Raw genomic sequence first — 26,292 nt, 5'->3', positions numbered from 1 at the left:
TTAGCTTTTGCAGCAACTTGGGTTGGGGAGTGCTGCATATCATTGAAAATCTGTTGATTTCTAGTTAACCACAATTGCCAGCATACAAATTTGGGAAGTGCCATCCAAACTTTGTGCCAAAAGGACTTGGGTGGGGTACTTATGGGGTAGCTGGCACTCCATGTCGCAAATAGATCCGAGACAGAGGTTTGCTGAGGGATAGAGATCTGGAAATCATGGAGAAGAAGCCCCCATACCTCCTTGGCAAAGGCGCAGTCCAGAAACAAGTGTTGGGCAGTTTCTAGATGACATCTACAGAGTGCACATCTATGAGGCCCTTCAATCTTCCTTTTTGCCAGATTGTCCCCTGTCAATAACTTGTTGTGTACCAAGGTCCAGAAGAAAAATTTATTTTTGGGAGAGCTAACGGCTCCCAAACCTGCTTCCAAAAGGCGGGAGTATGGTGGCTGTTCCTAGATCCCTGAAGAGTCCTATATCCCTCTGCTGAGGTGTATACTCCAGACTATCCCCAACCCCATCTATCCTTCTTGAATCTGCTGACAGGAGTGGCATCTTCGAGCAGGTCCTCAAGCTGAATCGATTGGTCTCTTAGGCGCTCTGGGACTCCATGGAAATCCCATATTATCCATTCTCCATAGTTGTCCCAGCTTTCCAGATCATAAACTCTATTTACTCTTGCTCGTTCAAGCCAATTTCTGAGCTCATCAATATCTTCTCTTTCCGCCAGCGGTTCTTTTCCCATAATTCGGTCTTTCCATAAGTGAGTGGACTTGCCATTTTCGGGAATTCTGTACATGTGTTTTTTAAAGAACTCGCTGCTCTTACAACAAAGCCTCCATACCTGCGAACAGGACACTGTAGACTGCAGTTGCATTTTGCTGAGCGCTTCTCTGTATATTTTGAGTGTAAAATTATGATGATTGGATGGGAGGGATCGTTGATTATTTTCCACAATAGTTTGCCACCCAACGATTTGTTAACAAGGGAGGGGTCCCGAATTTGAAGTCCGCCCTCATCAATTGGCCTCTTAACCGTGTCCCAATTAACTAAGTGCATCTTTTTATCGTTGCCTTTCCCGCCTTGCCATAGGAAATTCCTGAGAAGGGTAGCAATCTGATCCATGACATGTCTGGGGGCAAGGAGAAACGCTGCCTGATAAATGGGCAGAGCTGACAGCTGAGATTTAATTAGAATGGTTTTGCCGCCTTTTGTTAACCAGTATCCTCCCCAGGCAGCAATTTTGGATTTGATTTTGCTGATAATGTGAGTCCATAGAGACCTCTTGTTCACCCCTGAGGAAATGGGAAGACCAAGATATCTGAAGCTGTCCCATTTGGCATGACCTTTGAACCCAAGGATCTTCGATATATTGGTGATCTCTTGCTGTTCAGTGTTCCAACTGTAGATTTCGCTTTTGCTCTCATTGATAAGAGCACCAGTCACCCTGCAATAACTTTTCAGCACATTGTCGAAAGCTTTCGCTATTCTGGTGGAAACGCCTCCAAGGAGCAGAGAATCGTCCGCGAAGAGGGCATGGTTTAGTGGAGTTGCTACATTAGAAGGTTGAGCCCTGGGAGCGAGCCACCGGTTTTTTCAGCTGCTATCTTTCTACTGAGAGAGTCAGCCATGAGGATATACAGGAAGGGAGAGAGAGGGCATCCCTGCCTGATACCTCTCTGAGCTTGGAAGAAGTTGGTTGGACGACCGTTGATGAGGGGGGAAATCCATGGGGATTCTATGCATGCTTTAATGAGCTGGACAAAATGCTGAGAGAAACCAAAAGAAAGCAGAACTTTGCATAGGAACAAGCAATTTACTCTATCGAATGCATTCGCCATATCGAGTTTGATCAACATACCTTTCTCACCCCGCTGTTTGCTTGAATAGATGGTCTCCTGAACTTGAATGACATTGTCCATAATATATTTGCCTTCCACGAATCCGCCTTGAGTGCTGGAAATCAACTTTTTGAGCAGAGGCTTGAGTCGATTTTCTAGGAGTTTGGCTGTGATTTTGTAAGAAGCATTACACAGCGAGATAGGCCTGAATCTTGCAAAGGTTTCTGGATTGGTTTCCTTGGGGATTAAAGCTAGATAAGTGGAGTTGATGCCTCCTCCTATCTTTGCTTTTCTCATAAAACCTCTAATCATTTTAAGGAGATCAGTTTTGATAACTTCCCAACAGGATTGATAAAAATGGATTGTGAATCCATCAGGCCCAGGGGCCTTGTCGACTTCCATTGACCAGATTACTTTGATAACCTCCTCATTTGTGATGGGTCTGCATAGGGCTGTGTTTTCATCTGCGTTAAAAAGGAGGGGAATATTGGATAGAAATTCAGAGACTTCCTCTTCATCGCCTTGGATTCCATTGTTGTATAGATTCCTGAAGTGGGCTTCAGCAGCGCCTTTCACCTGGTCGAAGCCTTTGCAGACTTGTCCCTCCAAGGTTTTAATTTCCGCTATATGGTTCCGGGACAGTCTAGCTCTGTATTGTCTGTGGAAGTAAGAAGTGTTCCGGTCCCCTGCCTTTAACCATAAACTTCTAGACTTTAATCTCCAGTATTCTTCTTCAGTTCGGAAGGATTGGTAGGTGGATCGTTGCACTTTAACTTCCTCTTCCAAAAGTTCTACTGTAATATCTTTATTCTCCATTTCCGTTTGCATTGAGTGCAGCCTCTGAACTGCCTCTTTTCTTTGGTTGGTTGGATTGGGGTCTGGCTTTTTTATCCACTCCTTCAATGCATATTTTGTAGCCTTCAACTTCTGTTCCCAGATGTAGCTAGGGGAGCCTGTGATGGGTTTGACCCATGCATCTTTCACTGTCTCAATAAAGCCCACTTTCTCGATCCATAGAGGGCTGAATCGAAATTTTGGCGTGTGCGAGGGCACAACTATTCTAACTGATACATAATGTCTTTAACAAAGTATAGTAAAAACATAAAGTAAAAAAAAGTGAAAGTAAAATAAAATTCCATTGCTGGAACAATCTGAGTGGTCCTCAGGACCAACGGGATGATGAAGATGCTTGATGGGAAGGCGTTGGAGTATGAGGACGAACCATCTGTAGTAGTGTAGGGTTAGAAAATTTCTCACATCGCTACCATATGGCTGGAGGAGGTTGAGGAATAGAGTTGTACTGTATATAGTTGAGCTCGAGATGGATCACCCCTAAATATTCTAATTTGTGATGAAAGGTACTTTTTTTTTAAAACTAAAACGGTTGTGAATTTTATTTATATGTTAAAAACAGAGAGGGTCTTTGCTGAGGCAGCCCTACATGCAGGGTTGTAATCCTACTTTTGCTGCCTTTGGAATGTGGCAGTATCACAAATTATGGAAAAGACTTTCCCCATTTACATTTAAGATCCCTTTCATGAGAGTGCTACCTAAGTTCGCCATGCGATCTGCTTCCTTGTTGGAATTTCTAAGAATATGATAAAATTTATATGAATCAAAGCTCTGAAGGACCATCTTCAGTCTGTCCATGATTTTGTTGAGTCCAGCATTGTTGAAATATTCCTCCTTGATTAGTTTTTTAATTAAAATTTCTGAGTCTCCAAAGACTTGAATATCTTTGGCTCTTTTCTCTCTGGCAATGTGGCAGGCCTTAAGCAGCCCCATAATCTCCACTTGATTGTTTGTTTTCTCACCAAGACCCCAGGCAAAAGAAATAGTGGAGAGCCCTTCCGTGAAGTAGATGATCCCACCAGCGCCTGCGGCTCCGGGATTCCCTTTGGACGCTCCATCAAAGAAAATAGTAGTTAGATTTTGGGCCCTCCACCAGCTTTGAAAGATGTCATCAGTCTCTATTTTTCTCCAATCCGGGTTTGCTTTCAGGGGTGAGATTCTGTACTTTCGAGGATGTGGCTCCAAGGTAAGCCACCTCTTTTCTTCCGACCTGAGCAAGGGGTATTCCTTGAAATATTGTTGCTGAGCCACTTCCAATAGAAGGGCCTTATCTTTTGCAGCAACTTGGGTTGGGGAGTGCTGCATATCATTGAATATCTGCTGATTTCTAGTTAACCACAATTGCCAGCATACAAATTTGGGAAGTGCCATCCAAACTTTGTGCCAAAAGGACTTGGGTGGGGTACTTATGGGGTAGCTGGCACTCCATGTCGCAAATAGATCTGAGACAGAGGTTTGCTGAGGGATAGAGATCTGGAAATCATGGAGAAGAAGCCCCCATACCTCCTTGGCAAAGGCGTAGTCCAGAAACAAGTGTTGGGCAGTTTCTAGATGACATCTACAGAGTGCACATCTATGAGGCCCTTCAATCTTCCTTTTTGCCAGATTGTCCCCTGTCAATAACTTGTTGTGTACCAAGGTCCAGAAGAAAAAATTTATTTTTGGGAGAGCTAACGGCTCCCAAACCTGCTTCCAAAAGGCGGGAGTATGGTGGCTGTTCCTAGATCCCTGAAGAGTCCTATATCCCTCTGCTGAGGTGTATACTCCAGACTATCCCCAACCCCATCTATCCTTCTTGAATCTGCTGACAGGAGTGGCATCTTCGAGCAGGTCCTCAAGCTGAATTGATTGGTCTCTTAGGCGCTCTGGGACTCCATGGAAATCCCATATTATCCATTCTCCATAGTTGTCCCAGCTTTCCAGATCATAAACTCTATTTACTCTTGCTCGTTCAAGCCAATTTCTGAGCTCATCAATATCTTCTCTTTCCACCAGCGGTTCTTTTCCCATAATTCGGTCTTTCCATAAGTGAGTGGACTTGCCATTTCCGGGAATTCTGTACATGTGTTTTTTAAAGAACTCGCTGCTCTTACAACAAAGCCTCCATACCTGCGAACAGGACACTGTAGACTGCAGTTGCATTTTTCTGAGCGCTTCTCTGTATATTTTGAGTGTAAAATTATGATGATTGGATGGGAGGGATCGTTGATTATTTTCCACAATAGTTTGCCACCCAACGATTTGTTAACAAGGGAGGGGTCCCGAATTTGAAGTCCGCCCTCATCAATTGGCCTCTTAACCGTGTCCCAATTAACTAAGTGCATCTTTTTTTCATTACCTTTCCCGCCTTGCCATAGGAAATTCCTGAGAAGGGTAGCAATTTGATCCATGACATATCTGGGGGCAAGGAGAAACGCTGCCTGATAAATGGGCAGCGCTGACAGCTGAGATTTAATTAGAATGGTTTTGACGCCTTTTGTTAACCAGTATCCTCCCCAGGCAACAATTTTGGATTTGATTTTGCTGATAATGTGAGTCCATAGAGACCTCTTGTTCACCCCTAAGGAAATGGGAAGACCAAGATATCTGAAGCTGTCCCATTTGGCATGACCTTTGAACCCAAGGATCTTCGATATATTGGTGATCTCTTGCTGTTCAGTGTTCCAACTGTAGATTTCGCTTTTGCTCTCATTGATAAGAGCACCAGTCACCCTGCAATAACTTTTCAGCACATTGTCGAAAGCTTTCGCTATTCTGGTGGAAACGCCTCCAAGGAGCAGAGAATCGTCCGCGAAGAGGGCATGGTTTAGTGGAGTTGCTACATTAGAAGGTTGAGCCCTGGGAGCGAGCCACCGGTTTTTTCAGCTGCTATCTTTCTACTGAGAGAGTCAACCATGAGGATATACAGGAAGGGAGAGAGAGGGCATCCCTGTCTGATACCTCTCTGAGCTTGGAAGAAGTTGGTTGGATGGCCGTTGATGAGGGGGGAAATCCATGGGGATTCTATGCATGCTTTAATGAGCTGGACAAAATGCTGAGAGAAACCAAAAGAAAGCAGAACTTTGCATAGGAACAAGCAATTTACTCTATCGAATGCATTCGCCATATCGAGTTTGATCAACATACCTTTCTCACCCCGCTGTTTGCTTGAATAGATGGTCTCCTGAACTTGAATGACATTGTCCATAATATATTTGCCTTCCACGAATCCGCCTTAAGTGCTGGAAATCAACTTTTTGAGCAGAGGCTTGAGTCGATTTTCTAGGAGTTTGGCTGTGATTTTGTAAGAAGCATTACACAGCGAGATAGGCCTGAATCTTACAAAGGTTTCTGGATTGGTTTCCTTGGGATTAAAGCTAGATAAGTGGAGTTGATGCCTCCTCCTATCTTTGCTTTTCTCATAAAACCTCTAATCATTTTAAGGAGATCAGTTTTGATAACTTCCCAACAGGATTGATAAAAATGGATTGTGAATCCGTCAGGCCCAGGGGCCTTGTCGACTTCCATTGACCAGATTACTTTGATAACCTCCTCATTTGTGATGGGTCTGCATAGGGCTGTGTTTTCATCTGCGTTAACAAGGAGGGGAATATTGGATAGAAATTCGGAGACTTCCTCTTCATCGCCTTGGATTCCATTGTTGTATAGATTCCTGAAGTGGGCTTCAGCAGCACCTTTCACCTGGTCGAAGCCTTTGCAGACTTGTCCCTCCAAGGTTTTAATTTCCGCTATATGGTTCCGGGACAGTCTAGCTCTGTATTGCTTGTGGAAGTAAGAAGTGTTCCGGTCCCCTGCCTTTAACCATAAACTTCTAGACTTTAATCTCCAGTATTCTTCTTCAGTTCGAAAGGATTGGTAGGTGGATCGTTGCGCTTTAACTTCCTCTTCCAAAAGTTCTAATGTAATATCTTTATTCTCCATTTCCGTTTGCATTGAGTGCAGCCTCTGAACTGCCTCTTTTCTTTGGTTGGTTGGATTGGGGTCTGGCTTTTTTATCCACTCCTTCAATGCATATTTTGTAGCCTTCAACTTCTGTTCCCAGATGTAGCTAGGGGAGCCTGTGATGGGTTTGACCCATGCATCTTTCACTGTCTCAATAAAGCCCACTTTCTCGATCCATAGAGGGCTGAATCGAAATTTTGGCGTGTGCGAGGGCACAACTATTCTAACTGATACATAATGTCTTTAACAAAGTATAGTAAAAAATAAAGTAAAAAAAAGTGAAAGTAAAATAAAATTCCATTGCTGGAACAATCTGAGTGGTCCTCAGGACCAACGGGATGATGAAGATGCTTGATGGGAAGGTGTTGGAGTATGAGGACGAACCATCTGTAGTAGTGTAGGGTTAGAAAATTTCTCACATCGCTACCATATGGGTGGAGGAGGTTGAGGAATAGAGTTGTACTGTATATAGTTGAGCTCGAGATGGATCACCCCTAAATATTCTAATTTGTGATGAAAGGTACTTTTTTTTTAAAACTAAAACGGTTGTGAATTTTATTTATATGTTAAAAACAGAGAGGGTCTTTGCTGAGGCAGCCCTACATGCAGGGTTGTAATCCTACTTTTGCTGCCTTTGGAATGTGGCAGTGTCACAAATTATGGAAAAGACTTTCCCCATTTACATTTAAGATCCCTTTCATGAGAGTGCTACCTAAGTTCGCCATGCGATCTGCTTCCTTGTTGGAATTTCTAAGAATATGATAAAATTTATATGAATCAAAGCTCTAAAGGACCATCTTCAGTCTGTGCATGATTTTGTTGAGTCCAACATTGTTGAAATATTCCTCCTTGATTAGTTTTTTAATTAAAATTCCTGAGTCTCCAAAGACTTGAATATCTTTGGCTCTTTTCTCTCTGGCAATGTGGCAGGCCTTAAGTAGCCCCATAATCTCCGCTTGATTGTTTGTTTTCTCACCAAGACCCCAGGAAAAAGAAACAGTGGAGAGCCCGTCCGTGAAGTAGATGATCCCACCAGCGCCTGCGGCTCCGGGATTCCCTTTGGACGCTCCATCAAAGAAAATAGTAGTTAGATTTTGGGCCCTCCACCAGCTTTGAAAGATGTCATCAGTCTCTATTTTTCTCCAATCCGGGTTTGCTTTCAGGGGTGAGATTCTGTACTTTCGAGGATGTGGCTCCAAGGTAAGCCACCTCTTTTCTTCCGACCTGAGCAAGGGGTATTCCTTGAAATATTGTTGCTGAGCCACTTCCAATAGAAGGGCCTTATCTTTTGCAGCAACTTGGGTTGGGGAGTGCTGCATATCATTGAATATCTGCTGATTTCTAGTTAACCACAATTGCTAGCATACAAATTTGGGAAGTGCCATCCAAACTTTGTGCCAAAAGGACTTGGGTGGGGTACTTATGGGGTAGCTGGCACTCCATGTCGCAAATAGATCTGAGACAGAGGTTTGCTGAGGGATAGAGATCTGGAAATCATGGAGAAGAAGCCCCCATACCTCCTTGGCAAAGGCGCAGTCCAGAAACAAGTGTTGGGCAGTTTCTAGATGACATCTACAGAGTGCACATCTATGAGGCCCTTCAATCTTCCTTTTTGCCAGATTGTCCCCTGTCAATAACTTGTTGTGTACCAAGGTCCAGAAGAAAAAAATTATTTTTGGGAGAGCTAACGGCTCCAAAACCTGCTTCCAAAAGGCGGGAGTATGGTGGCTGTTCCTAGATCCCTGAAGAGTCCTATATCCCTCTGCTGAGGTGTATACTCCAGACTGTCCCCAACCCCATCTATCCTTCTTGAATCTGCTAACAGGAGTGGCATCTTCGAGCAGGTCCTCAAGCTGAATTGATTGGTCTCTTAGGCGCTCTGGGACTCCATGGAAATCCCATATTATCCATTCTCCATAGTTGTCCCAGATTTCCAGATCATAAACTCTATTTACTCTTGCTCGTTCAAGCCAATTTCTGAGCTCATCAATATCTTCTCTTTCCGCCAGCCGTTCTTTTCCCATAATTCGGTCTTTCCATAAGTGAGTGGACTTGCCATTTCCGGGAATTCTGTACATGTGTTTTTTAAAGAACTCGCTGCTCTTACAACAGAGCCTCCATACCTGCGAACAGGACACTGTAGACTGCAGTTGCATTTTGCTGAGCACTTCTCTGTATATTTTGAGTGTAAAATTATGATGATTGGATGGGAGGGATCGTTGATTATTTTCCACAATAGTTTGCCACCCAACGATTTGTTAACAAGGGAGGGGTCCCGAATTTGAAGTCTGCCCTCATCAATTGGCCTCTTAACCATGTCCCAATTAACTAAGTGCATCTTTTTTTCGTTACCTTTCCCGCCTTGCCATAGGAAATTCCTGAGAAGGGTAGCAATTTGATCCATGACATATCTGGGGGCAAGGAGAAACACTGCCTGATAAATGGGCAGAGCTGACAGCTGAGATTTAATTAGAATGGTTTTGACGCCTTTTGTTAACCAGTATCCTCCCCAGGCAGCAATTTTGGATTTGATTTTGCTGATAATGTGAGTCCATAGAGACCTCTTGTTCACCCCTAAGGAAATGGGAAGACCAAGATATCTGAAGCTGTCCCATTTGGCATGACCTTTGAACCCAAGGATCTTCGATATATTGGTGATCTCTTGCTGTTCAGTGTTCCAACTGTAGATTTCGCTTTTGCTCTCATTGATAAGAGCACCAGTCACCCTGCAATAACTTTTCAGCACATTGTCGAAAGCTTTCGCTATTCTGGTGGAAACGCCTCCAAGGAGCAGAGAATCGTCCGCGAAGAGGGCATGGTTTAGTGGAGTTGCTACATTAGAAGGTTGAGCCCTGGGAGCGAGCCACCGGTTTTTTCAGCTGCTATCTTTCTACTGAGAGAGTCAGCCATGAGGATATACAGGAAGGGAGAGAGAGGGCATCCCTGCCTGATACCTCTCTGAGCTTGGAAGAAGTTGGTTGGACGACCGTTGATGAGGGGGGAAATCCATGGGGATTCTATGCATGCTTTAATGAGCTGGACAAAATGCTGAGAGAAACCAAAAGAAAGCAGAACTTTGCATAGGAACAAGCAATTTACTCTATCGAATGCATTCGCCATATTGAGTTTGATCAACATACCTTTCTCACCCCGCTGTTTGCTTGAATAGATGGTCTCCTGAACTTGAATGACATTGTCCATAATATATTTGCCTTCCACGAATCCGCCTTGAGTGCTGGAAATCAACTTTTTGAGCAGAGGCTTGAGTCGATTTTCTAGGAGTTTGGCTGTGATTTTGTAAGAAGCATTACACAGCGAGATAGGCCTGAATCTTGCAAAGGTTTCTAGATTGGTTTCCTTGGGGATTAAAGCTAGATAAGTGGAGTTGATGCCTCCTCCTATCTTTGCTTTTCTCATAAAACCTCTAATCATTTTAAGGAGATTAGTTTTGATAACTTCCCAACAGGATTGATAAAAATGGATTGTGAATCCGTCAGGCCCAGGGGCCTTGTCGGCTTCCATTGACCAGATTACTTTGATAACCTCCTCATTTGTGATGGGTCTGCATAGGGCTGTGTTTTCATCTGCGTTAAGAAGGAGGGGAATATTGGATAGAAATTCGGAGACTTCCTCTTCATCGCCTTGGATTCCATTGTTGTATAGATTCCTGAAGTGGGTTTCAGCAGCGCCTTTCACCTGGTCGAAGCCTTTGCAGACTTGTCCCTCCACGGTTTTAATTTCCGCTATATGGTTCCGGGACAGTCTAGCTCTGTATTGCTTGTGGAAGTAAGAAGTGTTCCGGTCCCCTGCCTTTAACCATAAACTTCTAGACTTTAATCTCCAGTATTCTTCTTCAGTTCGGAAGGATTGGTAGGTGGATCGTTGCGCTTTAACTTCCTCTTCCAAAAGTTCTACTGTAATATCTTTATTCTCCATTTCCGTTTGCATTGAGTGCAGCCTCTGAACTGCCTCTTTTCTTTGGTTGGTTGGATTGGGGTCTGGCTTTTTTATCCACTCCTTCAATGCATATTTTGTAGCCTTCAACTTCTGTTCCCATATGTAGCTAGGGGAGCCTGTGATGGGTTTGACCCATGCAGCTTTCACTGTCTCAATAAAGCCCACTTTCTCGATCCATAGAGGGCTGAATCGAAAGGGAATGGGGCCCAGATCTTCTTCATCTTCTAATAGAAGCTGTATTGGATTATGATCAGAAGTCAACTTGGGCAGGATTTTTGTGATGGCGATCTTTTTGTTCAACAAAAGGGTGCTTTGGACCAGAAATCTGTCCAGCCGGGCAGAGATATGTTCCGGCCCAGCGCGATTATTTGACCATGTATACAACGAATGGACTGTAGGGAAGTCTAAGAGGTCCCAGTTCTGAACGAGCTCCAACACCGTGGCCAGCATGGAGTCTCTGGTGTTGGAACCTCCCCTCTTCTCTTTTGGCTTCAGGACTATATTTAAATCTCCTGCTATGATAATATTATTTGGGGAATGTTGTTCTAGATAAGATGATAAAGAGTACCAGCATTCTCTTTTTTCTTCATAATTTATCGGAACATACAGATTGACGAGAGAGACAATCAACTTACTAACTTTGTGTGTCAATTCAGTGTATATCCAATGCTGAGTTTCTTGAAAATTATTGAGCTGGAATGTGCTATCTGACCAAAGAGTAGCCAACCCTCCGAAGGTTCCCCTTGCGATGATTGCCTTGCCTATATTTTTATTCCACTTTAGCCTGTTGATATCTAGAAGGGAATGCCCTTCAATCTTGGTCTCTTGGAGCATGAGGATGTCTGAGGGTTCAGCTTTAAGAAGATCCTTGAGTGCTTCTAGTTTTGCAGGGTTCCCCAGTCCTCTGCAATTCCAAGAGACGAACTTCATTATTTACTTAGTGGAGGGGTGGGACCTCCCTTGGAAGGTCTCGGCCTAATGTTTCACCCAATGGACATTTCTATTGTGGCTTGGCTCCCTTGGGTTTTAAGTCGTTTGGCCTCTTCTTCTCTCATTTCTTTACGAGATTTTCTTCCAGCTCTTTTAGTAGGGCGCTCATAGGCTTCATCCTCCGAAGATCCTGAGCTTTCTATTGTTTTTTTCCTTGTAACTTCTACATATGAGGGGTTGGACGGGCTGCCCTGTGGGGCTTCGGTCTAATTTTCTTTCTCACCTTATTTGCATGGAGGGGTGCTTTCTACATGCACCAGGTTTTCTTGCTCCGGATCTGTTGGGTTGATCTGTGTGCTTGTTGTCCCTTGTACGTTTGCTTCATCTTCTTGGTTGGGCTTGGAACTGCTTGGCATCCCTGTCATCTTTCCTTTGCTAGGACCTTTTTTTGGGTGTGTTGTTTTCTAGACTAGGGTCCATTGTTCCTCTTTTTGTTTGTCTGGTTGCTCTTCTGCCTTCTTCTTGCAATACTTCACGAAGTGTCCATGCTCGTGGCAATGTCTGCATTTGAATGGAAGTTTTTCGTAGTCCAGTTCTTAGACATGCACCCAGCCTGCAACTGTAAGTTTGATTGCTTCTGGTAACCCCTCCTCCAGATCGACTTCAACATATATTCGAGCGCATGAATACTGATCTTTTCTTGCAGCTTTGTCGATGTATTTACCCAACGCATTGCCGATATTTTCAAGGGATTTTTTATTCCAGCAGTGGAAAGGCAGATGGGGAAGTCTCACCCATACTGGAACTGCGGAGGGGACATCCTGGGAAGGATCGAAGTCTGGGGACCATTTTTTCAGATACAGACCCTGCAGTCCCATAAAATATGGGCAATTTCTGAAGATTAAGCTTCTGTCTTCCGGGTTTTCAAACACAAAGACAAAGTATCCTTTCCCAACAAAATAGCTTTTCACGCCCTCTTTGATCAGGGGGCTCCAGTTTCTTTGAGTCCAATCTTCTACTCACTTTGGAGAGGGCCAGAGGCCCGTGAACTAGTTGATGAGGCCTCTCTCTGCTAGATTCAATGCTGCTTTACACGTCTCTTGTTCAGAGAGGGCCACTAAGGGGATCTTATCCATCCTCTTGATAAACTTTTGCTGGGCCACCATTGGGGCTCTCTTCAGGCATGCTTCAACCAGTGCTTGGAACGCCAATACCTCTGAAGGAGGAGAGGGCGAGCCCCGTTGGAATCCATGATCTCTGAGGGGTGCCTCAGGACTGAGCGCAGGGGCGCAGCAGCCACAAGGGCACGGGATGAGCTCTCTGCAGTCAGAAGGTAAGAAGTCAGACCCTCCGCGGCAATCAGAGGGCCGAGGTGGCCAGCGGCCTCAAGCGCAGGAGGAGAGCGTCAGCTAGGTCAGAGCCATAGCGCAAAAAAATGTTGGGTGATGAAAGGTACTTTTGACCACTTGAGGAAGATGAAATTCCTTTTTAATGAAATTCATTATAGTTATCTCTTTGAGAATCAACGTCTTCTCAGGGTCTGTCCCTATCTTACTCTTGATCTCAATCATTTTCTGATTATATAGCTCTTGTGTAAATAGCTCCCCATTGGGTCCCCGCAAATCTGGTTACCCAGCTTGTAGAAGCTTTTTGAATTCCTCATTGAGAGCAACCACTTCTTTTTGCAGCCTAATAAGACTTTCTCCTACTCTGGCTCTAACTTCTTACTTTGAAATCACTTTGGAAATAGCTTCCACCGTAGCCATTCTATCAATTATTTCCAGTTCCCTCAGCTCATCGGTTGATCTCTCGGTTAGGAAGTGAATGCATTTCTTAGCATACTGAGAGTTAGTTATGCTTACCTGTTTTTCATTGAGGAGAGAGGGAGCACATTCTGCACTGAGACTTTTTTGGTCATGTATCAAGGCTATCTATTCCCAACTAAGGTTGATCTTGTGGATGATCTCATCCCATATCAACTGTATAGTCTCAATAAGAGCCATTTTCCCTTTGAGCTTGGCGTTTAGTTCCTTATTTTCTTGAGTGGCAATATGTAGATATCTGGAGACCTTGTCTACATTCACACTCAAAGTTTGGAGTTGTTTTTATTTCTGAGCTACTTGGGCTTTAGCAACATCTAGATCCATATGAGTCTTCTTTAACTCCCCTTTAGACAAATGTAGCTCGGTCAATGCCTGGGTGAGGCACTCGATGGGATTTTGAGGGTCCTCAAGCATTACTATCATGCAGATATGAGAGGCAATCCTATTCTGCAGCTCAGCTACTGTCTACTGCAAGGCAGAGACTCTGTTCTTTCTCTTAGTCAAATCTTGTATTAGAGCCTCCTTCTCCTTTTCAACCTTAATCAACTCAAGAGTTTGAACATGTTCACCTCCAAGCATCTTTAACTGTCTCCTTAAATCCTGGTTCTCTTTCTAAGTGGCCTATAAGACAACTGCTACTATTGCCTTGTCCTCATGATCTACCCCCATCTTCATGATCAAATCTTTATAGGTCTCCTTCTCTAGAAAAATTTCCTAGGACTTGATATTCTCCATATTCACCTTGTTGGTGATCTTCTCTATATAAGTTTGGGCCCGGTCGAGGGTCATCAGGTTCTTGTTAAGGTCATTATACAACATTTCTATGACCTTCCTCTGTAAGTTAACTTTATCTGCCAAGGGGACACTAGTTAAATCTAAAGAAACATCCAAGTCCTGGAACTGAGGGCCAAAAGGCAGGGTCTGTATTGAGGGATGTTGCAATCTTACCTTCGTATCTTCTTTCTCTAGGTCCATTGTTGTTAGTAACCTAGTGTGACGAGGAGTCATCTTAGAGGCCATTTCCTGGTGAAAATTTTCCTTTTCTTTCCTTTTTTTTTACTTGGATTGCCTTTCCTAGTGACTAACTTGTTCTTGTAGCATAAAGATTATCCTCTAATTCCGAGACAACTACCTCAGTTGAGGATGTAGATGAAGAAACTAGGGGTATTTCCAGATTGATTTGGAAACTTGGGCTATTAGACACTAGTGTTTCTAGCTATATACCATGTTCTTCCTCTTCATGTTCCTGCTCTAGTTCTTGTCCCTGTTCAAGCCCTTGACTTCTTACCTTCTTATGAACATGTTCCTCCTCCATGTCAGTTGTCCTTGATGAGTCAAAAATCCTCTTTTTTTTTTTATCTATGCTGACTAGGGATTCGCCCTCCATCTCTGTATTAAGAGGCCAGAAATCAAAGTTAGCTTTCCATTCAACCTTGGGCTTAGGATCATGTGTGTTAGTTGATACTTTAATATTTTCCCTTCTTTGAGCAAGGATTCCTCAGGGATTGTAGTGCATAATGCCAAATTTGCCTTTTTCCAAACTCCATGGCTTTAAGTAGGGCCTAAACTATTTTGAAGGCATGTTTGATGCTTACCACAAAAGGGCCTACTAGCTGTCCCATTTTAAAAATGTAGCCTTTCTTTACTAGTACGAAGTGGAGCAGGTCTACACTGAGGACTTGTCTGATGAACTCGAGGGCGAAGATCCTCATAGGTAGGAATACTAGTAGGTGATATGGAGGGAGTTCACATCCATAAACCTGATTTTTTGTGTAGTCCTCAAAGAGGTACTAGTCTCCAATGGCAGCTTCCTCATTGATTTGGAGGAGCTCCTTCTTCTCTGGGAAGATTTTGGGAGGTGGGCCCCCATGGATGATTTGGTAGGCAATGGCCATGAATGATGAAATGAAATGAGAGAACCCACCCAAACCAGGTCTTTTTCTCACTGATATATTCTAGTCGAAGACTACATTTCACTCTTTGTTAGGGGAAAACACATCAAGGTTAAGGCATTTAAACTCTTCGATTTGAGTGTATAGGAACAAGTAGAACAGTAAGGAGTAATAGCGGAAATAAGAGGAGACCCAAAAATAGTTGAGTTGGAAGAAAATGGAAGTTGAAAGATATCCCGAGATATTGAGTAAGCACCCAAGTTGTTTAATTTTATGCAAACATCCCAAAGCGACTCTGTTTATTTTCAGGGAGGTATCTTTGCCCATCAGACAAGAAATTGTGGTTAAAATATGTTGGACTGATGCTTGAAAGAGAGTCAATTTAAACCAATTTTCAGTGGGTAGGGTTTTTACCTCAGGAGCGAGGATTTGTCCCATGAATGATTGTTGTTCCTCAGTTCGGAGTGTTGCGAAATGGTCAGTTAGGGTAGCATTGGTGAATGTATGCATAGTGGGAGACTCAGGGAAAGTCAAATATCTTTAGATTAAGAGAGGCGTTACCTCGAGGATTATAACTCTTGAGGCATAAATGAAGCAATTCTTATCTTTTTGATAGGAGTCGGCCAACCAAGATATAAACTCGGGGAAGTGGTGAATTGGAGGAGACATTTGGTAATATGGTCCAAAGTTAACAACCCTAAAAGGGTCCTCATTTCTTACATGGTCGACAAACATCTCATAGCGGAGGTCCACGAGTGGGAAGGGACATGTAGGGTCAACTATTTGGATCTCGGTGTCCATTAAAGTCCCAACACTGGTTCTTTTAAAATCATGGGTGTTGGGAGTTGTAGGTGTCGCGTGCTTCATTTTCTGAGTAAAACAAAAGTAAAAAGCAAGGAGGTTGGTGTGTCGAGTTACCTAGAATTTGCAGGGAAGCCTAAAAATAACTTTGGGAGGTACCCTTGACCTTTGGGAGTGCGCAGAGAGGTGAATCCTGTATGGTAGTCCAAGCAGAATGTTCATTGACCGAGACTGAATAATCGTTTCCAGTCGGTAATTTTAGGGCTTCTGGGATTTATGTAAAGGAAAGAGACAATTGAACAGGTGGAAGAGTTAGGAGCGTGCGTAGGAAGGAACATGGCATTCAAGGATTGGTCTGAGATGACATAGGATAGGCTCCGTGGGAGTGAACATGCGATCAATTTACCTACACCATTTACCTTTTACCTATTTCCTTCAATATCGTTGAGCCAATGTGCAAGGCTCATCTGGTGGGTGGTCCCCACTCTGTTACAGTGGGTATGTCATGGATTGTATGTACCCTATACTAGGCTCCATAATGGATCACGTTTGTTGGATGAGTGCTTACCTTTCAATGTTGGCAGTCCTCTTCACCACTAACTCTAATGCATGTGTGTCGCTGAAGTTGATGTGAATAATCGTGGGGTTTATATGGAGGGTGACCCGAACATGGAGCGCCATGCCCTTTAATAATGAACTGAACCTTTGAAAAATTACTCAAAATTCTTTAAATTGTTTAATTCCACTACAAAGACAACCCTCATCTCAACTCGACATATGGTAACATGGGATATAAGCATAGGAGAACGAATCTTCTTTACCACTTTATAAATCTTACATATCATTTCCATCCAGAGAAGGACCTTTGGAGAGATGGAGATAACATGAATGTCTTCTTCATAAGCTTAGGGTTCCATACACATAGGCTTTTATTCATGTATCTTAAGGGAACCATAAGAATCTTCAACAAGGCTAGAACATCATATTGTCATTATTATGCATGCATGTGCCATGGAGGGTTTTATGGTAAGGACATCTGCATTGATCATTAGATCATGCATCATCTTCATGCTCAGGGTTTTCTCCTAAGGTTTGAATGAGGTTAGGGCATGTATCACAAGAATATTTTTCATCACAAATAATTCCATATTGACATTAATGACAACCTTGAACAACCCAACCAACATACTTTTGGTTTTAGCACTCCCAGGTCAAGAGAGTGGGTTGGTCACAGGGCTGACTATGAGCTTCCACATGAGTTCTTGGATATACCTATTGCAGCCCACACATTTATCACTCTCCAACATTGTTCACTGATACAGGGGACTTACGTATTGTCTCTTGATGCTCTCATAACAACAAACAAGACCCGAGAATTTCATTTGAGACAACTCGATGAGACAAAGTGCATCAGGAGAGAGGCTCTCCAAAGGTGGCATATGGTTAGGGAATTTGTTGGTAGATACAAGTTTGGGGATGGTTCAATCTTCTGCGAGGTAGCATGTGATTTCTCCTTGAGCTTACACATAGAGAGATGCATGACACATTTTGGGTAAGGAATTCCAAGGGGTTACAAGAGCATATACAAAAAGTGATGGAATTTTCTTACAGGTGGATGTTTAGACTCCAGGAAGTATGGGTGTGCACCATTAGAAGACAAGATAGAAAATTTTATTGTGTAATATGGCAGGCACAGGGAAGTTTAGCATCCATCATATTTATTCATGCTATATGTTATCACTCAGAAGTTTTCCCTAGAAGTTATCAAAAGAAGGAATAATATGAGGTAACCACAAACCAAATCTTTTAGACTCAGGTTCTAGCCAACCTAATTCCAGAGAAGGCTCTCTCTTTATAATTTAACTTTATTTTTTATTAGATTTTAGGCTAGTTCTTAATGTTCATGAGGATTTTGATTTTGATTGAAATTTGGGTGGTGGAATTCTTGGAACAGATGGATAGAGCTAGGTCTTCAAGCCATTGGGCTATGGATTCAATCAAAGGATATCTTAACTGGACCAAATCATTAAAGGGAATGTTCTCAAGGCAGGCTACCAAAGAAAAAGGAAAATCTTTAGGTTTGATGGATGAGATGATTCTGACTAGGGCGAAAGGGAAATGAAGAATCCTTAGACCGGGATCAGAATGGAAAAAAACAGGTGATCATGAACAAAGGGCAATCAAGAATCCTTTGCTATAGACCAAGGGGGGAAACTATGGAAGTAAGGGAGCATTTAAGAATTCCCTAACTAAGATAGTTTAGTAGAAAAAATTGAGAAGGTAAACAGTCAAGACAAAGTGCATTAAAGCAAACTCTGAAACACATATGATTATTAGGAAACATGAGGAAAAACAATAATACACATGAGAGAATACTTATTTGTTTCTCGCTTTACACAAGAATCCTGAAAAATATCTGAGCTTTATTCCATGATCCAGCAAGCCAATCCAGTTTTGATACAATAGAAATTTAATTTTAGATACAAGTCTAGAGAAATGTCTTTGAATCCACCCTAAAAACTTCGAAATGTGAAGTATTTATAAAAAATTATTACAAAATATCTCATAACATTTTGAGATTTAATTAAGGAAATAAAAATATCTTCAAGCATGAAGATAGAGACAGATGGAAAACTGCATCATGTTGTCCCTCTTATTGTGGAAGTGTTAGATGTTGCAGTTGAATTTTGAGCCCTTTAAGTTGGCTGATGTTTGTACACTGGAATCATCTTTATCTTTAATCTTTTACTGATACTCTTTAACCTGCTACTCTTTGACCCTGTTCACCTGTTTCGTCTGGCTGCCATTCAGATTTACTGTGGTAACTTATAGCAAATCTGTCATTTTTTCCCACCATTCATCCTCAGGTAACTCTACTTTGAGCATTCTTCTATAGATCTCATCTGCCTTTGTGTATTTGGAAAAAATAGGGTTGGTGACAAACAGAGGTTTCACCTCATTCTCTAGGAAAAATAGATTCTCTAAAGTATCATACAACACTTTCCATATTGGCAAGGCTTTGATACCTGAAGTGCTTGCTTGTTCCTTGGCCAACTTCCTTAATCTGTCAGTGTAGTCCAATTGGTTCATAAGTTTGTCATGGATGACCATAGGATTGGGAAGGAATTTATCCCTCAAAATTTGAAATTTGTCCATGAATATGTCAATGCCTACCTGCATTTTATGGAATTTTTCCTCTAAGTTGACCATAAGGTTTCTTTTGGAAAGAACCTTTTTAACTTCTATGATAGCTTTAGTTCTATCCTCTACACCCATCTCATTAAGCTCATGTCTGTTCTTGCTAATCAAGAAGTGGATGAGTCGATTAGCATCCTCAGGCTGGTCTCCTAAGTCTTCCTTTACCTTTTGAATTGCTTCAATGGCAACTTTTACCAATTCAGTTTGCTCAAATATTACTTGAATTGATGGCCAAATATCATTGAAAGAGTCAATCATATTGGCCCAGAGAATTTCCTTGGTCTGTCCTAGTGGCTTTTGCATAGTTAAATATTTTTTTAATATCTTGATCTTCTCACCCATCCTTAGGGCTTTCTGTGTTTCTTCTCACTGCTGTATTTGGGAAATCTTATAGTCAGTTTCTAAGCTTCCCACTTTCTCCTTAAGCCTTTTAAGCTCTGTTGCCTGGATTGACATATCCTCCATGGCCTTTACCAGCTCTGCTAACCTTTTCTATTGAAGCATCTGCTGTTGTAGATTTAGTAGTAATAGGCAGTGATGTGGTAGGCGGAGCTGTGGGTGCTAGTGATGCTACCAATGTTGAAGGAACTGCAGTAGAAACAATGGGAATGGTAGTCCTAGAAGTGGTGTCCAAGTCACTTTGTCTAGACTGAATCAATATGTCTAGCTCCTTCTTTGTTTCTTTCAATTGATCATTTAGCTTTAGGACCAAGTCCATAAGCTCTTCTTGTCCTTTTTGGGTCTCTAGGACTTTTGCTATTTGTGGATGATGTAATGGTGGAACCTTGAGTTGCTTCTTTAAAGTAGCTATGTCATCATTCTTCTTCTTTATCAGTCTTTCGGTGGCCTTTACATCTTTGGGATTGTGTCCCAACTCAATGATTAAGTCCTCTAAGGACTTGATTCTAGTGTCTTTTGCCTGTGAAGAGGCCTTCTCGAATTGGAATTGAGATGATATGTTATTTAGGGAATTTTGCAATTGGTGAGCTGTGATGGCTTTCCCTATCAAGGTGGAGTAAATCATCTCCCCTATTTTCTTGTGTAGCTCAATCTAGTCAATAGGATGTATGTCCTTTGCCAGTACTTCGAAATCTATGTTTTTGAAGTCTGCTACTGTTCTTGGTTGCTGAGTGGTAGGTTTCACAAATTTCATCTGCATTTTACCTTCTTTCACATCATAAGCTGACATAAGCCTTGTCTGATTTGTAGGTGCCATCTTTAGGTATTTTTCATAAGTCTGGGCTTTTAGCCTCTCATTCCTGGCCTTTATATCCTTGTACCTTTCTTTGATGTCTTGGTCCCTGTCAGCTGGCATCTCAAATGAGGACACTTCAACACTCTGTTGCCTTTCCAACATCTGAGTATTTGATGTGGAAGGTTCTAGTGTGCCCCCTAAGGGAGTGGCAGGCCTGCTTCTTTCTTTTTTTGTTCTAGTGGCACCAACTGTTTCTTCTGTGAATTCCTATTCAGAGACAGGATTCAACCTTTGCCTTTTGACCAGTCTGGTCTTTGCATATGTCTATGTGGTTGCTTTTCCTGATGTTGTAGCCGCTTCCCTATTTCTTTTTAGGCCTTTTTCCTCATTTAGAGGAGTTTTCAAGGTAGGGGGAGTACTCATGATGGGCTCTGGTATACCTGTTTGATTTAATTCCTCTGATAGGCCTGGCTATTCTGACTCTTCTTGCACCTGGGATTCTTCTTCTATATGAGATTCAGTTTGTGCCTGAGATTCTCCTTGGACTTCAGATTCTCCTGGCACCTGCAAGAAAGAACCTTCATCAAGTCATTTCTCTAGATCAATTAGAGCATTTTCAACTGCAACTTTAGTGCTATCCCTGTCCACTAAAGTATTCTCCACCCATATTTCTCTATCTCAGGGATTCAGTGGTGAATGTAGGGAGCCATCTTGTTTTTCTGTCTTTTGTTGTAGATGAAGTCCAGGGGTTCATATCTCCACATGAAGCTATGTTTTAGGTTAAGTCTCTGAAGGATTTGCTCTGCTTCTTTTCCAGCTTCTCAGCTGTTACACAAAAAGGGACCTAGTTGATCTTTGATTATGAGATAGGCCTTCTTTTTGGCTTTAACAAAATGCACCTCATCTAAATTGATTATCTTCCTGTACTACTCCAGAGCAAATAACCTTATTGGGAGGTATCGGGGCAGTTTATATGGGGCCAAATCACAGCCATAGATCCTAATTTCTGTGTGATTTTGGTACAAGTACCAATCTCTCACTTTGTGTGGTTTTGAAAGTTGTAGGATCCTCCTGATATCTGAACTGATTCTTGGAGGAGGACTTCCTAATAGCATGGTCACTACAGGATGTATAAAAAGATATATGAAGTCTGTATATGGATATGGTGAGTCATACTTATGGATCAAAGGAGTCCAGAAAATCACTGACCTAGGGTGACCTTTAGTATCAAGCTTTTGGAGAGTGAAGGGGAACTTGTCAGCTTAGTAATACAGAAAAAGATGGTACAAAACTGAAGAATACTTGAATACTCTTTCATTATTCATCCTAAGAAATTGTTCATGCATCTTATTAGCTATGTACTTGGCATAATCATACATGACAGCAAGGGGTTGTCCTGGAGTGAAAATGGACATGAAGGCTAAGATGATTTCATCTATGTATTCACTGGTAGTATAGCCTAAGATACTACATATCATTGATACAATGTCTTGGCCAAATGGAGAAAATAGGGTATATATATATGGGGGAGGATTTTTTGGGATATGTTTTTCTTCTACAATAAAAGTTTGGAACATTTCAGCAAGCTTTGCAGTGGTTAGCTCGGGGAAACTGTCTAGTAGGTCTCCAACTGAAATAGGGGTCAAGTTTTGCCCTGGTTGTAATTGCAACATTTCATTGATTGACTCGGCAGTGATGGTGAAAAGTATGGTTTGGTCAAGGGACATCACTGCTCTTTGACCAGGAATGTAGTTTGCATGGCAATAATGGACAATCTCTGGAAAGATGTGCACCTCAGGGAATTGATACTTGGGCAAATTAGACTCCCAAAGACCAATTTTATCAGCTTGGTTTAGGTATTGACCTTTGTATCGCAGTATAATTTTAGAGGGAATTCATGGACAGAGGTGTCCTTGATTTGGAAATATTTATCAGCAAGGGGAAGGTAGTCTAGGTCCAGGTGAGGAGTGGCAATTGGTCAGACATCCATGACAATTGGGGCAGCCATTCTTAGTTATTTTGGATTTAAGAATGGGGACGGTAAATTTTCAGTCTTTGAGGTAATGGTGGTTCAATTCTAGGTGGGTTTTATGTTACTAAAGTTCCCTTTAATTTCAATTAAGAAAACTTAGAGACTGGTTCAGAACTTGACAGGTTTTTCAATAGATTCTGGCTTAAATACCTGGAATTTTAAGAAAATGGGTTTGAACCAGGTGAACTGGTGACTTTTATCAGTTGAAAAAGCTTTAAACAGGCTGGAAGGCAATCTGGGAGCTTTGTAGCATCTTCAGTGGTGCAATTGTACGTGGGTTGACAACTTGGATGTTCACAGATGCGTGCATGGAAGTTTTCAGTTAAAAAAACGATAAAAACAATGATTTGGGTCTTTTTTGGATTTACGCGCGAAAAGTCAATTTGGGGGGTACGGGTGTACGATGACTGTTTGTTGCATAGCGGAGTGAACAGTGGCAGTTTTGGCATGTAGCGGGCTGGCGGTAAGTGGTTTACTTCGCACAGCTTTTGGACGCTTGGCGGTATTGGGGGGAGGTTGCCCAATTCCATTCATCGAGTGCCACATCGCCTTGGGGGCCCAGCGGAAAACAACCCATTTCAGGTGGGACGTTCAGATTTCGGGCCCTTCCGAAATCAACGTGGGTCGTCAGATGGGGAGGGCAAAGATCGTGTGGTGGTTGGGTGCAGGAATTGCATGGAAGGTAATGGGGGGGCCTAACGGGCGTTTAAGCCCGACGGTTTTGATTTAATTCGGGATTAAGGTAAAGTTTAAAGTATCAGGTGGGATATGATTGGTGGATGGGTTGTCTTTAATTAATAGCAGATTGATTAATTATGTCAATTAGTCGGGGTTGGATAAAGTAAAGTTTATATTTCAAACTTTGGGGTAGGGATATTAATATTTAAATATATTTAATAAAATATATGGGAGAAGGGTTTTTTTTTTGGGAATTAATAAATATAAATAAAATCAGAAGTTAATATGAAAAAGGCAGAAAATGGATTGCGCTCAACATAATGTGTTTTTGTAATTCATTTGCTTTTTACATAGAAACATTATAACTTAGGCTAAGTGTATTTTTGTGGGTTTTTCATAGAAAGGGGTTTCATGGGGCTGATTGCTTTTACTTAGGAAAAATAAAGTTTTAACCTTAGGAAAAGGGATTTATTAGGGAAAATGAATTAACTGAAGGGGGGTAAATGTTAATGAGGGGATTTTAGTACTTAAGATCTATAAGTCATTGGGCCGAGGGTTTGATCCCTCCAGAAGTCATAGAAATGTTGTGAGCCCCTTTGACTTAATATTTTGGGTACTTCAAACTTATTGTGGGAAATTAGTTAAGTAAAGGGTGAAATGAGTGAGGGGAAATTAATTAATTTGACCTTGTGAAATTTATGCCAGTCCAATTTCTCATTCATACTTAGAACTTTCATGATGAGGGTGATAAATATGTTTTTGTCTAACAATCATCACAATTCTGCAACCTTTCTTCTACTTACCCATCTACTCATCCAACCATTTTTAATTTTCTTTATTAGGGTGCATTTAAGCTAGCAAACCCTTATAAACATTTTTCTTTTCTTTACAATGGTAATCTAACTAAATCTAACCTATTACATCCAAGGGCTCAGATTAAATAGTTGAGCTCCTTTTATTTACTCTACCTATCTAATTATCTGCCAAGATTACACTGTTTGGTCAGATTTTTATTCTCTATCTATAGACATGAAATTTAAACATGAAATAGCCAAGTTTAAACATTTTGACTATCATGGATTGTGGCAAAGATTACAAACTGCACACAATCATTTATTTTTCACAAAAATTAAATAGTAGTGGCATTTTGACTTACACACTTTCATGGTATTTTCTTTTCTTGGGGTTCATATTTTTCATCTTTTTTTACCTTTTTATTCTTTTTGTCCTTTGATTTTTCTTTTAGGACATACCCTCTTTACATTTTTTAATTTTTTGAATATGGAAAACATTTGCAAAAAAGCAAAGGTATGTACATATTACAGGTTTAATCTTAGTCATTCAAAAATTATGACTCCTATTGGTATAGGAACCTAACAGTAACTCCACTTGGGGATGGCATTTCCTGGTGAAATGTCAAGAACTTGTAGATCAATGGCCTTTTGAATTACTGTGATGTTCTCCTGCAACTTTTTCCCTTTCACTTTTCTGCCTTATTGCTATTTATGACAGTAAAACCTTTGAAGCTTAGGGCCTTCTCTTCGGGCTTCAACTTCAAAAATTACTATCCAATCCACTCTAAACTTTGAAAAATAGAATATGTACAAATGATTAGTGGAATTAGTAACTAGGTTCAATGTAGTGTTTAAGCATTCGACCATTAATTGGTCCTCCTTCTGCTTCTGTGCCATCCATTTCTCTCAGGAAGAAAGCATTGTTACCTCTAAATGCATAGATGATATATGGGCCTTTCCATAGGAAATCAAATTTCCCATGTTTTCCTTTATCCTCTCTTCTTGAGTCCCATTTCAAAACTTTTTCCCCTAGGTAAAAATCTTCTAACTTAGTCCTTTTGTCAAAAACCTTCTTGATCCTTTCATGCACAACTTGAGATCTGATGTATACTTCTTCCCTAGTCTACTGTAAGTGAATTGTTTGGTTGATTCTCCTTTAGATGTCATTTGGTTCAACCTGCAACTCTTGGAGCAACTTCATCACTAGTGTTCCCAAGGATGATGGCAAAACAACTTCCATTCCATAAACTAATTGATAAGGACTAGTACCAATGGATTTCTTTGTGGTTAGCCTGTATGCCCATAAGGCATTCACTAGCTTCTTGTTCTGTGTTTTCTTGTTGTCTTCTAACAATTTTTTGATGATATTTACCATACTTTTGTTTGAGGACTCTGCTAGTCCGTTTCCTTGGGGGTAATAAGCTATGGAATGACCCAAAGTTATATGGTACTTATTACAGAAATCAATCATATTTTTAGATCCGAAGGCTACTGCATTATCAATGATGATCTTGGTTGGGCACCCAAATCTAGATAGGATGTTGGATTAAAGGAAGATTATTATAATAGTGTCAGTGGCTTGCCTTGATGGTATGGCTTCTATCCATTTGGTAAAGTAATCTGTAGCAGTGAGAATCCATTTGTGTTGGGCAGAGGAAGGTGGGTGGATTTCACCAATGAAGTCAAGACCCCATTGTTGAAAAGGTGCTTCAACAGATATTGGTTTTAGAGGGAGGGGTAAAAGTTTTTTCTTTCCTTAAAAAATTTGGCATTTATGACATGAGGTTACAAATTTCTTTACATCAGAAAACAAAGTGGGCCAATAGAAATCGGCTCTAAGAATCTTGTCAGCAGTGGTTTTCCAGTAAAGATGTCCTCCACAGTCACCTGCATGAAACTCTTGTAACACCTTGTCAGATTCTTCTTTCAGTAAACAGTTAAGAAGGATACCTTCATGATTCCTCCAAAACAAAGCATTGTCAATTATGAAAAATTTTAAAGATTTCATTTTTAAAAACCTGCTTTTGGTCTTGGATAATTCAGGAGGAGCTTGTAAATTTTGTAAAACATATATGATGTCAGCATACCATGGTGATTCAATAAAGGCCTGGCTGATTGGTGGAGTCACCATCTCCTCTCCATTATTCATTTTTGGCAATAAAATTTATGTATAAGGCCTGACAATTCGATTCAGCCATGAGTTTGGCTAAACCTTGGCCTTTGATTAACTTTGTTGGCTTGATTTCTAGGTCATATTCTAATATAGTAGCAATCCATTTCCCTCTCTTTCCATCTGGACCATCCTGAGTTAGGATATCCTTGACTACTGCATTGGGGACATAGGCTATTACAAGAGAATA

At 41.4% G+C, this 26,292-nt stretch overlaps 1 pseudogene; it reads right to left on the bottom strand.

Moving 5' to 3' along the window:
• Positions 1-12,115: 12,115 nt before the first annotated feature.
• Positions 12,116-26,292, bottom strand: part of LOC149185299 (uncharacterized) — a 36,491-nt pseudogene continuing 22,314 nt past the window's right edge.

This window comes from Pinus tabuliformis, chromosome 3_2 (genome assembly GCF_031772625.1).
Source record: "Pinus tabuliformis cultivar Carrire ecotype Pingquan chromosome 3_2, CPIR1, whole genome shotgun sequence".
NCBI classification, from domain to species: Eukaryota; Viridiplantae; Streptophyta; class Pinopsida; order Pinales; family Pinaceae; genus Pinus; species Pinus tabuliformis.
This window is presented reverse-complemented; position numbering and strand designations above follow the sequence as displayed.